The following is a 14499-nucleotide window of genomic DNA, read 5'->3' on the forward strand; positions in this document are numbered from 1 at the left end:
TGAAATATGTAGATGGACACAATTTCAGTGGAAACAATTTTTATTTCATACAGCCTGATCTCCCCCATCCATTTTGATAGCCAGCTATATACCACAGCTCAAATAATCATGACAAGACCTGTTGGTGTGCTTAAATTTAAATATAGATATATATGAATTTGATTCTGACACAAAATTTCAGCATATTTTCAGCATATTTTTAAATCTGCAGAATGAAAACAGTCCCGTTGACTTCCAATTATGTACTTCCAGAGGCCAAAATGGAGCATGTGCTTCCATCCTTGCACCTCTTTACGTCTTCTATTGAATAATCTAGTAACAGATTCTCAGATGGAATTTCAGAGTAAAGCACTGAACTATGAGAACAGTCAGCTATTTCAGGTTGGCAACTTTTGTGCATATAAATTTATTTTATGCAAAAAGGAAGTTTGACAAGAAATAAAAAGGTTAATTAGGAAAAGAAAGCTTTTAAGACTTTCTAGTAACAACAGTGTCTCAAAGAAAGTACAAATGCAAAGAGTTTGCATGATCCAACAATGAAATTATTTTATCTCATAGGGCAGTAAAATAATTTCATATAGTAGCTAGGCAAAGGAAGAATGTTAAGAAAATGAGAAATTGCAGGTTGCAAATATAATGTAATCAGATCTGACTGCATAAAAAAGCTGTTATTATTAAGGTTGCACATGAACTTTAAGAAAAAGAAAATTCTGAGGCCATCATTTTAATTTTCTTGACAACTAATTTGGTTTTGTATCATGAGCACAAGGCTCAGCGCTACAACAAGGGCGGGATAAGAAGACCAGCAGGGCAGTGGCCTCACTGATGTGGGAGCAGTGGAGGGAGGTAAGCACCCAAGCAAAGGGAGCAAGGCAGATCTGCAGACACTGACTGGGGCCAGACAAGGGTCCAGATCACCAGACAAGTCCATGGTGCCAAGGCATGTCTCAGGTCAATCTGGGAAGCTGCGTCACTAGGTCAGGGTTAGGGTCCAGATCAAGGCTAGGCACCAAGATGCTCACAGTGCAGTTCAGGAGAGGACCAAGGGCAAGGGCTGGGGCTGACATGCAGCCCCTGAATGATGGGGGAGCCAAGCGGAGCTGCTGGTAGACCTCTTCTCACGGGCTCCTTCTGAATAGTCAAACCTCACAGCCACACAGCAACAGAGCTGGCTGTGGGCATGAGTGGCCAGACTACCAGGGAAGAGGAGCAGCAGCCTCTCAGGGTGCTTGGGGCTCTGGGTTAAATGCCCTCACATAGAAAAGCAGATTTAGTCTTTACTGAAAAAATTATCCACAGAATTTGCTTTTATGTGTAAATTCTTACTGCCCCACAATTTTCTAACTTTTTATTTTATGTCTATTACTTGGTTTATCTTGTACTGAATTGGTCCAGTTATGAATTTATTAGTCTTTCCCATATAGAAATTTACTTTAGATTAATAACTGAATTCAGCATTTAAATACTTTCAAGGTAGATGAATGTTTGGATTAAATACTTGTGAAAACTTTCTGTTTCCCAATGGCTGTCTCTGAACACCAGAAGTGCATTACCCAGTCACATCCTGAGAGTCTTTCAAAGACACTGTCACAGCAGTTGGCTTCTGATTGACCCACCACTTCAACCTAGTATATCTCAAAAATTTCTCTGGAAGATAAAAAGAAAGCAGCAGAAGTACTTATGTGCCATTTTTCAGTTCTTCATTAGCTATCAGAGGTACACAGCCTGAGGAAGAGCTGGGATCTGTGCCTCAGGTGAGCCTGTTTATCACAAAGAGGTTTTCCTTGCCTCCTGTCCCTTCACCTTGGAGAAGTTAAGAACTCAGAGGAAAGAGGCCGTCTCCTCAACTCAGCCCCGGCGTCCAGGTGTGATACCCATCCGGATGACTGAGAACCAGGGGCAGCTACTGGGGAAACTGAGTGTTCAAGCCCAGCTATAGCAACAACCCACATTGTACATCTCTCTCTCTAAATATATATATCTCCCACCAATTGTGATCAGTCAGAGAGGGAAACAGGATGAGGCAGTTGGCACTGTGTGTGTCTGTGTGAGTGCTGAGTCCTGGCTGGGAGAAGGAAACTAAATGACATAGTTACCTTCCAGTGCTATAATAAACCAGCATTTTTCATTTAGTGAAATCATTTATTCACAAGCAGTCAAGTAGGAATTTTGAATTTTTGTGGAGGAGAAGTTTTTTGTTCTATATTTTTCTTCTATTCCTGGAAGCACTCCCATCTTGGAGTTTCTAATTTCACAATAGAGGACAGTAAATCCATTACATAGGATGGCATTAAAATGTAGGAAACAATTTAATTCCTTGCCATGGGAGTTCAAAATTCCACAAGCATTTTCTTCGGTTTAACTCATGTTTAATCTCAAATTCAATACTGCAACTGGGCATTCAGTAAAGTAGCTTGCCTACTGTGTAATGATTTTCAATTCAAGTCCCACTGACTTCATACCCATAGAGATATTCTTTATTTCCATATCTAAAAAAATAATAAAATCCTTGGATTTATTTGTATAATAGTGAAGTTACAGCATATTTGAACTTGCTTTTCAAAGAACTGCTATACAACTATACACAGCGTTTGTCCTTCTGGTGACCCTTTATTTTTGTGATTGCAATTTTGACAGGTGCTTTTGCTTCAGGCCACTCAGAGACTTTACACTATTAACTGTGGTGACATTTTTCTCTCTTGAATTGTTCCAGACAAAAAAGCTGATGAGAAAGTTCGGCTTTCCTTTTGTTTCTCTGTGTGTCTTAAGGGCTTAATATTAGTGCCATGATGACAAACAAAAAGTTAACATTCACTCCTAAGTTCTTCAGAGGTCTGTCTGTCATGGCACAGATGTTTCGATGGGTTATGAAAAATTCGACAATGTATGCCAATATATGTGGAAATTACCAATAATAATGGACTGAAATCCCTGTTAGTATTAAGATCCTGACCTAGATCTATAGCCCAAAGAAATCAGTTATTATTTTTATTAGTTTCAAGGGACTCTGAATCAGACTTTTGGACTATGATTAAAGAAACCTAGAGGACTTAGATAATGGTCTCACTGCAAACTTAGGAGCATTTGGGAAAGAAACCTTAAAAAACATAAATCCATTACACATTTATTTAATCAGACATGACACTTGCTTTAACAGCTCAGGCAACTTTTCATGGGAGACCTTTACTACATATAGAATTTTACTTTTCTGATTTATTGCTTTTTGTGTGTGTGTCTGAACAATCTCTTTTGTTATGCTGAGCAGGTTAACAACACTGGATTACTGTAAATCAAGATGTTTGTCTTTGCCACCTTCAGTTCCATCAATGCTGTAAAACTTTTTACAGTTCTTGGAAGGTGAGAAAGCAATTGCCTATTGAAAGCTTGATATACCCTGGACATCTGAATAAAAAATTTATTTATTTATTTTTTTAAATGCTACCGAATTGAGAGAGATTTTTCTCACATTAATAAATTAATTCACTGGTTATTAAAAACAAAAAAAAATAATTGCAAGCACTTTTTTTCATCCAAGTTACAAACAGATTTAAAACAACGTACATAGAATTTATTCATACTCCCTGGCTTGATGTTATGGGGTTAAGTCTTATCTTACATGTACCTTTATTTGGATTAATGATTCAAAAGCACTAGTTACTTCTCTATTTAACAGTATTTTCTTTAAATAAACACATCTTCTTTATCTTCTTCTGTATCTGTGTATACATGTGTTTATATATATGTATAGCTGTATAAATATGTGTATGTATCCATTTGTCTTATACTTATTTTTATTATTATTAGGCATCCTAGCAAGACTGCTGGTGCTGAATGGTTATATGTTTTTATGCTAGAATGATTCTGGCACTGGAAATAAGTTACTTGAAACTTCTCTATGGAAAATGGATAATGTGTGGAGAGGGTGTCTGGTCCAGTGTTTATCTCATTAATCTGACTCCAAGGAGACCTGGATATGATTCTTTGCTTCACCACAGGTACCCTATTTGACCCTTGGCAAATTGCTATGCCCTTGTATCTCCATTGTTCGAGCTGCCAAGTGATTGAGGATGTGTGTTTATCTCTCCTGAGAGGGGGCAGGGTAAGTAGAGAACTGGAGTAGAGAGGGAGGTTTTGAGGATAAATATGCAAACATGACAATAATGTGATCATGCAAGACTCCCCCCCCCTAAAAAATAAATATGAAAGAAGATAATCTATATGAAATCATCTGGGCTGCTGTTTTTGCAGGCTGATGCTCAACTGTTGACTGTTTTGTACTGGTAGTGATGCTAGTGTGACTGTGAATAAAATGCCATCATTCCATTCACGTGAGAATACTATGTTGGCAAAAGGAGTATAAAAAAGCAAATATTCATTCTTAGTCTGTTTTAGAATCTGTAGCTTCATGACTTCAGGGAGAACCTCGTTAACAATTTTGGCTTTATCCTTCCTATGTCAATGGTACATTCAGTTGCCTTCCTGATATTTGAGTGGGATGTCCTGTGCTATGAATCGCTCATCATTTCTGTGTTAAACTGGTATGTCTGGATATATTGAACTTGCTTCCTCCTAGAAATTGTAGGAGTTCAATAGCCTTGTTAAACAGCCCTAAGGACAGAAAAAGCATGCTGCCTATAGGTTGCCAGCAGGAGATTTATCATCATATTACAGTTATTTTCTATACCTTTTATATAGACACTGTTAAGAAGTAATCTTCATCTATCATAACCTACTAAGAAAGGGGCAGGGGACGGTGTTTTAAATGAATCTTCCTGTGACAATAATGGTAGTTACTTCAAGCTCATATTATGCTATATTGAAGCAGTATATCACTAGTTAATATATATATAACCCATTATAGCTTTCTTTATGTATTTCAGCTAATGCTTTCCTCTGTATCTAGCAAAACTTCACAATATTATAAACTCATGATCCAAGAATGTAGCCAGTCACTTAGCATGACAGAACAAAGTTTTCTTTGAACTGATATTTTACAACTGTGTGCCCAAAGAAAAGTTCCTAAGTCTGTATTTAAACACTTAAATTAGGCCATGTTTACAGAGACACCAGTAACCTCTTCTACACAACAGACCATGGAGTGGTGCATTATTCTTATTAAAGTGTAACTCAAAGACAAAACAGAGAGCAAATCTAAGATGACAAACTTCTTTGCAAATTTTCTTTTTGATGCTTTCTGTGTCTGACTTTTCTCTCCAGATATAATCTATGTGTAATATTTTTTTCCTTTTCATCCTGATAATTCTCTTCAAAACAACAACAGAACATATGAAGAAGGAAATATATTTCCATCCTATTCTAATGCCTGGAATTTCTTTTTAAAAGTAAACATTTCATATAAGGCTGTTATTTTATACAAAGATCCTACATCAGTAGCGCAATGACAGAAATGTCATTTACAGCAAGAAGGAAATAAGATTATCAGATTATTGTAGTTTAAGTAGACCTCAAATTAAAGATCAATAACTTGAGAAGGAAATTATTTAACTTACCTGTGTCACTCTTGCCTTTCTCACTGAAATAACTGGCTTTACCTCAATGCAATTGTAAAATTGGTGGGTTAATAGCAAGGAAATTGGCAAGATCTTATAACATAGCAAAAAGTAAAAATGATTAAGTTACTAGGCTCTGGGATATTAAAGAGATTAATAGGCTTTTTAATGGCTGTATGAATTAATTTGCATGAATGATACCTGGAACCTGGAGAAGAATAAAAAGCTTTTAATGCCAGCATAAATGATCTGTATTCTTTTAAATGATCATACATTGAAAAACAAAAGGGAAAATCCTTTGATGCAAATGTCACCTTTACCGAAATTCCCAAGTTCACAGAAAGTCTAATTAAGGTGCTGGCCAAGACAGCAGTGGTAATGATTTTCTAAAAGGTCTCATCATTCTTTGAGCGATCACAGGATGATTAAGCAAGCTTATTTTAAAACAAATAGTCATTCTTCTCTTTTTGTACTTGATTCTTGTGCCACTGTGATTACTAATTATAAAGACTCTGTTGCATCTTATTTGCAATCTTGAAAACATGTAAGAGTTTCAACATCTTAGCATTTAGCTTTTCACAGATTATCTAGATACCATATTCAGTTTGTGCTCAAAGCTCACCCCGTGTTTTTGTCACGGTAAGGCATCTACTTCATCAATTTACTCATGAAGAATATTGACCCCTTTGGAGTTTCAAGGATCTCTTTGCACTATCACTCATCTGGTAAGATGTTATGATAATATTGTGGTCCACAGGAGGTCTTATTCATCACCATCTTCACTTGTGAGAAGAAGAGATTACTTGAAGACTGTGTTACCTGAATACAGGGATCTCTCTCCCTGCTTTCTCTCTTTTTTGAGAAGAGGTTCATACCTCTGAGTCACTGGACCGACCAACTTAGATTGTGCCACATAGCCTACACGGGAGCAGTATGAGGAGAATGGGACCTAATCTATATGTGCAGAGTAATTCAACACAGCATGCATGCTTACTCTGTGATAGGTAAATTGTATAAAAGAGAGGAGAAAACTCTGTAAACAATGGGGGCCAAAAATGAGGGGAAAAATATCCCAAATAAATTATTTCTTTGCAGTAGCATTTTTCTTCAGGTTTACTTCTGGCAAATGAATTTCATCTGCATGGATACACTAGACCCAGGTAAGGTACAATGTGGCTTTACTTTCTTTTTCTGCTTTTTTGATTACAGGCTATACAGATGCAAGACTAATTCTGTATAGAATTAGAGCAATGCTGAAAGCCAGAAAGAGTGTTTATGACATTAGCAGATCTCTTGTGAATGGCATCTTTCCTATAAGTTGCACAGGTGACACTAGAAGCTCTGAAGCTGGAAATTGTAAATAGGATCATGGTAGCACTAAATCCACCTGCGGATTTTCTTAAACTACTGAACACCTCCAAGCTTGGCTAAGCTTTCCCGAGGCAGGTAGAATGTAAAAAAAAAATGTTTTTAAAACTGCTATAAAGTTTAAGAACATCATTCCAAACGGGATTCTGCAGGCTTTCAAAAATCATTATATTGCAAGTTTTCAAAAAAAGATTGGAAGAGAACTAGTTTATAACCTAGTCTCAAAGGACTTAGAAGTTGAAGCCTTTGAATATGGGACTCCACATAGTTTGCTAGGGAGAGTAAGGTGGGAAGGGTGTGAGAAGATAATTAAAGGAGAGCCACCGCAGTCAACACTCTCCATGGAGGAGACAGGTCTTCATTATTTAGAAGTAAGAGTCATCTCACCTAATGGTAATTTTGAAGAAAGGGAACTAGTATGGTTTTTCAAACTACAGTCCATAGAGGAAGAAAACAAGTCTCAGAGGCAGGTTTTCCCAGCTCAAGTTTAATGTTTACAAGTGATTCTTTAAAATGGCACCCAGTCCCAGAATCCCCTCTGAATCCCCAGCTTGACGTGGGTGTCCAGATTGAGCTACTGATTTGATTCTTCCTGTAGGTTGCAGCAGGATAAACATACTGAAAGACCTGAAAGGAACCTCACAGAAGTCAACAGAAGAAGTCAGATTATACGTTTCCAGGCATAAGATTATGCAGGACAAAATTACAATTCTTTAATGAAACAAAATTGTTACTGAGGGAATACGGCAGAGATTAGTTTGGGCTGACTCAAAAGTGAGTGAAAATGTCAGAAGTTTACTCGTTAATAGTATTACTATTCAGACAGGTACAAGGTCTGTTTATACAATCATTTTTTTTCCTGAATTTTATAGCAGGATCAGATTTCCAGAACACATCTCGCCTAAGATATAAAATCTGACAATAAATCTTGAGAACGACAGGCTAAAATTGCAATAGGCACTGCAAACTTTTACAGCCACAAATATGTTTCAATATAAAATGTTTAGTTACAGTGAACATTCTGTGCCTAAGCAAATGGCTGGTGCAGGTTGTCATGATGAAAACACTTTAATTTTTCATATTTTAGTGGGTTTGAACCAATATTAAATCAACAGAAAAAACAGTTTTATGTTTTCTACTGCCAGTCTTGCTATCATAAATGTTGTTTTTTACAAGTCCTTATTTGGCAGCTTGTGTTTTGGGCCATTTTCTGTCTACTGCTGGGTACAATAAGAGAATTACTTGGTTTATCACTTTCTGCAATAGGACCTTGAGAATCCCATTCTTTTAACATCAAGTTTTTAATGCTATGGTCAGTCTATAGCTCTTCACCAAATGACCTTATTTGTTTTTTTTATTTTTGAAATTCCAGCTATCATGAAAAATGTATAGTTTTATTCTTGAAAACACTGAACACACTTAAACTAAATATTCCAATCTCTGTTGAATATGAACAGGCAGAAAAGAACAGTTGCAATTTTGAACATAGTTGAATGATGCTAAATGGAAAATGCAGCTCAGTGACTTGTGTTGCCCTTCCGCTTTGCTGGCCAGACTTCCCAAATAGACTACTTAATCGTTACTTCTTTCTCATGAAGAGAGAAACCAAGATCAGAGAACCTTAAGAGACTGAGCAAGAACAATCTTGATCTCAATCCCCCAAAAATCTGGTAGTAGCATTTTAAAAGTACTATTTGAGATTTAGGTTGGAATATTGCAGTTCGTTTTGCACCTAAAAGTATTATATATTCTGCGGAATTATTCCTGATATGCAGTGTTATTAATATTTCTATGTCATGAACTACTACTACTTCTCAGGCAGATGTCGTGTGAGCTTGTTTAAACTCTGTTGTCAGTACTCACCTGCCTGTGACCCAGCAATTTATTTTTGAATGGTAAACTTTGTCACCAAAACGGTTGCAGAAAACAACACAACTAGAGTATATGCATTTCTTCAATGAATATTTTCTTATATCATCCTATGAATGCTCATAAAATACCCAAGGATATTTTTTCCAGTAGATAGATTACAGTATTAACTTTTTTAGTTTCATAAAATGTATAAATTCATGAAACTTAAAATTAAACCAATGAGTTTAAGCGGATTAAAAATAGATTTTAATTATAAAGAGGATTGTTATAGATGAATAATTATACTTTTCTGCACTTACTCAACATTAAATTCAAGCATCTCTGGGTCTGACTAGACATCCTAGGCATACGTCAGAAAATTCCCTAATTTACTCAGTGGCCTTCCCTTAGGATACTTTTCTAGGTCATAAGACTGAGAAAATAGCCTTTTTTGACAGTCTCTGCCCACCTCTTATTTTATTAGACTGTGTTCTGGCAGCAGATGTATTAATGAAATTCAAATACAGTCGACACATAGATTGAGCTAACAGACTCATAAAAGGCACACTTACAATAAGCTGATATCTGACCCAGTGTTATATAAAGGTCAGGCAAACTGGATAGCTTTTATGGAGCTCATTATTTAATCTTAATATTAACGAGAACCTAGCATAGAAGACCCTAATCAGGATTGGTAATTAAGTGAGAACATCATTCATAACCTGATTATAATTGCAGGGTTTTATAGCCCTTTTCCAGAAATCAGCCTCTTGCACAGTTGATGTAATGCAAGGGGTTTTATACAAAGCATGTCTTAGACTGTTTGCAAATCAGTTATTAAATGCATTATATGAATTTTTAATCTATAGTGGTATTTCTAAAATGTTGCTTCACTGGCAAAATGTTAAGTACTCCCCAAACCATGGTTTAAAGCAGCAGGAAAAAGAATGAAATAAAAGTCAAAATAGTAATTTAATTAAATTATAAATGGCTTATATTCAGATTTCATCCTCTTGTTACATGTGATTTTAACTAAAAAATACAAAGTATGTAAGTGTCCTCACTGTGCTTATATACCTAAAGTCTCCTTTAATACACCTCCATAATATTCCAAATTATCTTTGTGTGAGGGGATTTCGAGTATCATATTAGCTCCAGTATGTCACTCTTTACAGTAGAATAGCCCCAAATCTGATTAATCTGAATGCTCTTTTTAGCAAACTAGATCATAATAGCTCCCTTGGTACCATTAATATCTAACGTTTCCAAGATCATAATATCTCAAAGATATTTGGTTCATGGATTATACATCCATTAGGTTGAAACATTTCTACTAATGTGTTGTGGTCGTGCATTTATCATGATTCCACCAAGCAGAATATGGTACAGAGTTCATACTAATGCAGACTTATTACAAAAGAAAAAAATAATCCTTACAAATCAGTTTAAATTAGTTAATAATATTATAAAAGTTGTAATAGTTCCAGATTTGTTATCAATATTTTGCATGAACTACTTCACTGTCAGTGGCAGCTTTAGTTTAACTTGTTTACTTCATACCGCAATGCACACAGCAGTATATATGCTAATTTTACACTGCTAAGGTGGGTAGCTCTTCTGGGCTCTGCTGGGCCCTGCTGGTCTCGCTTTCATCCCAGAACTCACAAGTCACCCTGAGGATGAAGAGCTGAGGATACCATAAGGGTACATGGAAGGCGAGAGCATCTGATTCATAAAGGTTTTCTAGTCAAAGATAACCAGGTAAATGTAAAGGGGATAATAAGTAAAGGATGGAAAGACAAAAATATGCATTGACACAAACCTGGTAGGCAAGGGATAACAGAGACAATGCCAAAGAAGGAGTGTATCCAGACACTAGCTGATGAGCCATTAAGAATCTACTGGCAGAGCTTTGGAGGGCCATCCTGAACTTCGTAACTCCAAATTTCCCCTTTGTAAATGTGTGAATTTGGGGCATTCGAGGGTGCCTGTGGGAACAGTGTGTGAGTGCTACATGTTTACAGTGAACACTGAGCTGGTCCAGCCAGTGATTCGGGGACCCTTCGTGTGGGCAACAGGGCCTGAGATCAGGGCAGGGGAGATGGGTGAACAGAGGAGACATGCTGGTACTCGGGGGGTGAATGTACTCTGTCCCTGTGGACCTAGAGAGTGCCATGCGTGTGCCCGCTCGAGTGATCTTCACTCTCTGCCAAATAAAAAGGAGGATGAGGAGACATGGCCATCTGTGTTTGTATTTTAAGTGAGTCCGGTAGGTGGGTGCAGTGGAAGGCCCCATCTTGTCTGGCAGTCTGTGTGACCAGCTGTGTCAGTGTCCACTGCACGTGTGTTTGTCTTTGAGGCAAGTGCTCAACTTTGCTACTGGTTCAACCTTCCACCAGTAGTCTGCAAGTGCTTGGTTGGGAAAGAGCATACAAGTGAATTTCAAACCTTTGGTGGAAGAGACTGTCTCATGAGGGAAATAAAGTAGATGCCATGATTTAAAGTATCACTAGTTATTTAAAACCTTATCTGGACCCATGCCTTTGATATCTAACATTTATATCAACTGATCTTCAGGCCAGAAACTGTGTCTACTTCATGTGTTTGCATATGAATTCCTAGGTGCACTTCTTATAAAACACATTCTTATTCTATATTATAACAATTATATAACTTCACTGTTTACCTTATGCCAGTTTCTAGGTTCAAGACATTTGAATCAATCTGTCATAGAAATACTCTTTAAAGCTTGATGGGAATCCCTCCAAGATAGTAGAGCTCATTGGGATCTCATCCATAAGAAAGGCAAATAGTATTCCGAGTCTCTAAACCAGGTCTATAAGTCAGTTGTCAGAATAACCAAAAGTAACTAGAGACTGGACCAGGCATGTACAGACCTGATCTCAGTACAAGGCAGTGATAAAGGCAAGCTTTTTCTTTTCCAAATCCTCCTTTGTATGACATCAGTTTTGTAGCTTATATATGAAATATTTAGCCTTATGAAATTCCACCTGTACTTCAGAGCAGCTAAGGGTCCTTAGTCTTTACTGTTTTATTTACTCATAAAAATCTTTCAGCATTAAAATTGTTGATTGTATTGTTTGTCAGTCCTTGGAGACAAAAAGTAAACAAGAGTGTAAAGATTTAGAAATAAATATCTATTACAATATTCATGTTGTTGGCCATTTCTTTTTACCAGACCGGTGGGGAGACCACAATGATTTATGGTTTCAGTTATTTGGATACAGCATTTATTAAAAGCTGTATTTAAAGTCCTCTGTGGGACAGTCACTCCTACTGTCCGATTTTATGATTAGGATTTGCAATTATAATGATTTTACCACATGAAAGGGGTTTCACTTGATTGAACAGTTAATTGTTGCAGAGGCTTAGACTCCTTTTTCAGCTGATAAAGGACCACCAACCAACTCTCTGCACCATCTGCATTCTCAATTTTCCTTTCCCATGTTTTTCTCAAATGTAGACAAGTAACACTGATCTAGGAAACATGGCATTTTAAAAGAAAGACTACTCCGAGGGTTTTGACTTTGGACCACACACTTCATGGAAGCTACAAACCTCTTGTTATATGTATTATTTGCTCTCTCCTTACAATACAGTTTTGTATCATGTTTGGATGCTCCTTTTTCTCCCATGGTCACCTTTCTTTACAGATGAGATGAGTTTCCTTTCCAATTTATATAAAATATTAGACATTTTGGATCTAATTTTATTTCATGAGTAAACCTTACTGTACTCTGCACAGGGAGAAGAAACTGCCTGGACCATAAAGGTGAAAGCCAACTGCAACTTTGTAATTTCTTTCCCCATGGTTTCATTGATTCTCCTCTTTTTTTTTTAATTAAATACTGATGTCTGAATGTGAAAGCAATATGAAAATTTACAGTGAGCTTTGTTCAGGTAGCGCCTGTGTTTTTAAATTTAATAGTTAATATTAACCATGATGTTAAACTGCTGCACAAAAAGGCTGTGTCTACATTAGTAAGCTGGGAGGTGCAACTGAAGACAAACCCATTGCTGTTGAGAACTTGACATCAACATTACTTGGGGGGTTTACTGCAGATTTTCTCTCATCTGAGACTCTACAGTAAGTATCCATTATTAACTTACCTCTTGGCAGTCATATCTTGCATGTTAATTTCATCCAAAAGTAAACCAATTGCAAACTTATGATTGAAAAAATTATCCCAAAAGTTCAGTCCTTGGTCTGCTAGCTTGCTGTAAATTAATTTTGTTTATATTCATTAGAAAAGCCTATACTCTTATGAAGTCTGAAGTATATTTTATACAAAGGACTCTAAAATTTATGAGACCAGGTTCTTCGTCCAGGTTTTTGTTCTTGTTTCACTACAACGTCTTCAATGGTCATCAGAGAAACACCATTCTCACCTCTTTGCCACCCATTCTCCCTGTCCCAAAGAGAGTTTTAAATAGAAGGATCCTAAGAACTGGAGGTTGCATTACTTGCAAGGAACACTACTGGTGATTTCTCTTAATATGAAGATGCAATAATGCATCTGAACTATAACATAGAAAGCTGTCCTAGTTGCACTGATGATGTCATTGATGACACTCATCCAAAGGATACCTGCAAAGCTGGACTCTGCCATCCACTCACTCTGTCCCATGATAGGGTGATGTAACTGGAATCCCTTCTCAGAATCAATGTGGTAAGGAAGGGCAATTAAGTAGAGTCATTTTGAAAAAAACACAAATGAATCTGTTCTTGACCTTCATTTAACAAGAAAAGGACTGTCACAACAGCAATTTAGTACAGTAGATTCTTGCAGAAACTAACACAGATTATGGCAGAACATAATTCCAAATGAGAAAACATGTAAAAGGACAAAATTATTCAGTATAAGATGGCAATTGATGCATGAATTGCAGGAAGGGGAGAGAGCCAAGTTAATGAAGTGCTCTGGAAGAATTTCAAAAAGCAAAAGCTCAGGAGAGAATATTCTCTTAAAAGGCTGCTCCAGGATAGGCTATTTATGAAGATGTAGTAGGATTTCCATACTTTCTAAGAGGAGAGAGTAATTTTCTCCCTGTAGACTGTGAGTTGACTAAGATTTTATATCTCTGACTCTATTGGTTCAAAAAGAAGTTAGCTGTAGGGCTTGCAGGAAATCCCTTCTTCCTTGTTCTTTGCGAAGAAAAAGTTTAAATTATTTTTTTTCCTTTTTGTTCTATGCATTAAACAACTGTGTTGAAATCTCTGTTTCTTCAGCTACTGGAAACAACTGAGACTAAAGTGGAGAAGGAGAATAAAACAGGATGCCAGACAAATTGATTGACTGTATCTTCCTTCAAAGAAGCTATCAGATCCCTGCTGGAGAATGAATATCAGTTCAGTCAAATACTTGCCAAGAAGTATTTAGCTCACATAATCGTACCTTTTTTTTGTGCTGTTCTACAAGATTTATGGCTTTTAGTCACCTCTCTCCAAGCTGCATAACAAAAATGTATAATTAAGGTTAAGTCGGATGAGCACCCAGAGTATGAAGGCTGTCAGAATGGTTAATATCAATGCAACCCTCTGAGATACAACAGTGATGTGAAATGTTTTCCTTCTGTCATACATTTCTTAGAAAGGAAACATTTTTTATGTTGCTTTTCCATGTTTGGAGAAGAAACGGTTTTCAGCTATTCAGGAACAGTTCTGTTATGTTACTGGCAGACGGTTACTTCACCCTTTTCTATTGCTGTCAGGAATTCTGGACCATTGGTGTGAAAAGAAGTTGCTTAC

This window comes from Calidris pugnax, unplaced genomic scaffold, assembly GCF_001431845.1.
Source record: "Calidris pugnax isolate Ruff unplaced genomic scaffold, ASM143184v1 scaffold219, whole genome shotgun sequence".
Lineage (NCBI taxonomy): Eukaryota > Metazoa > Chordata > Aves > Charadriiformes > Scolopacidae > Calidris > Calidris pugnax.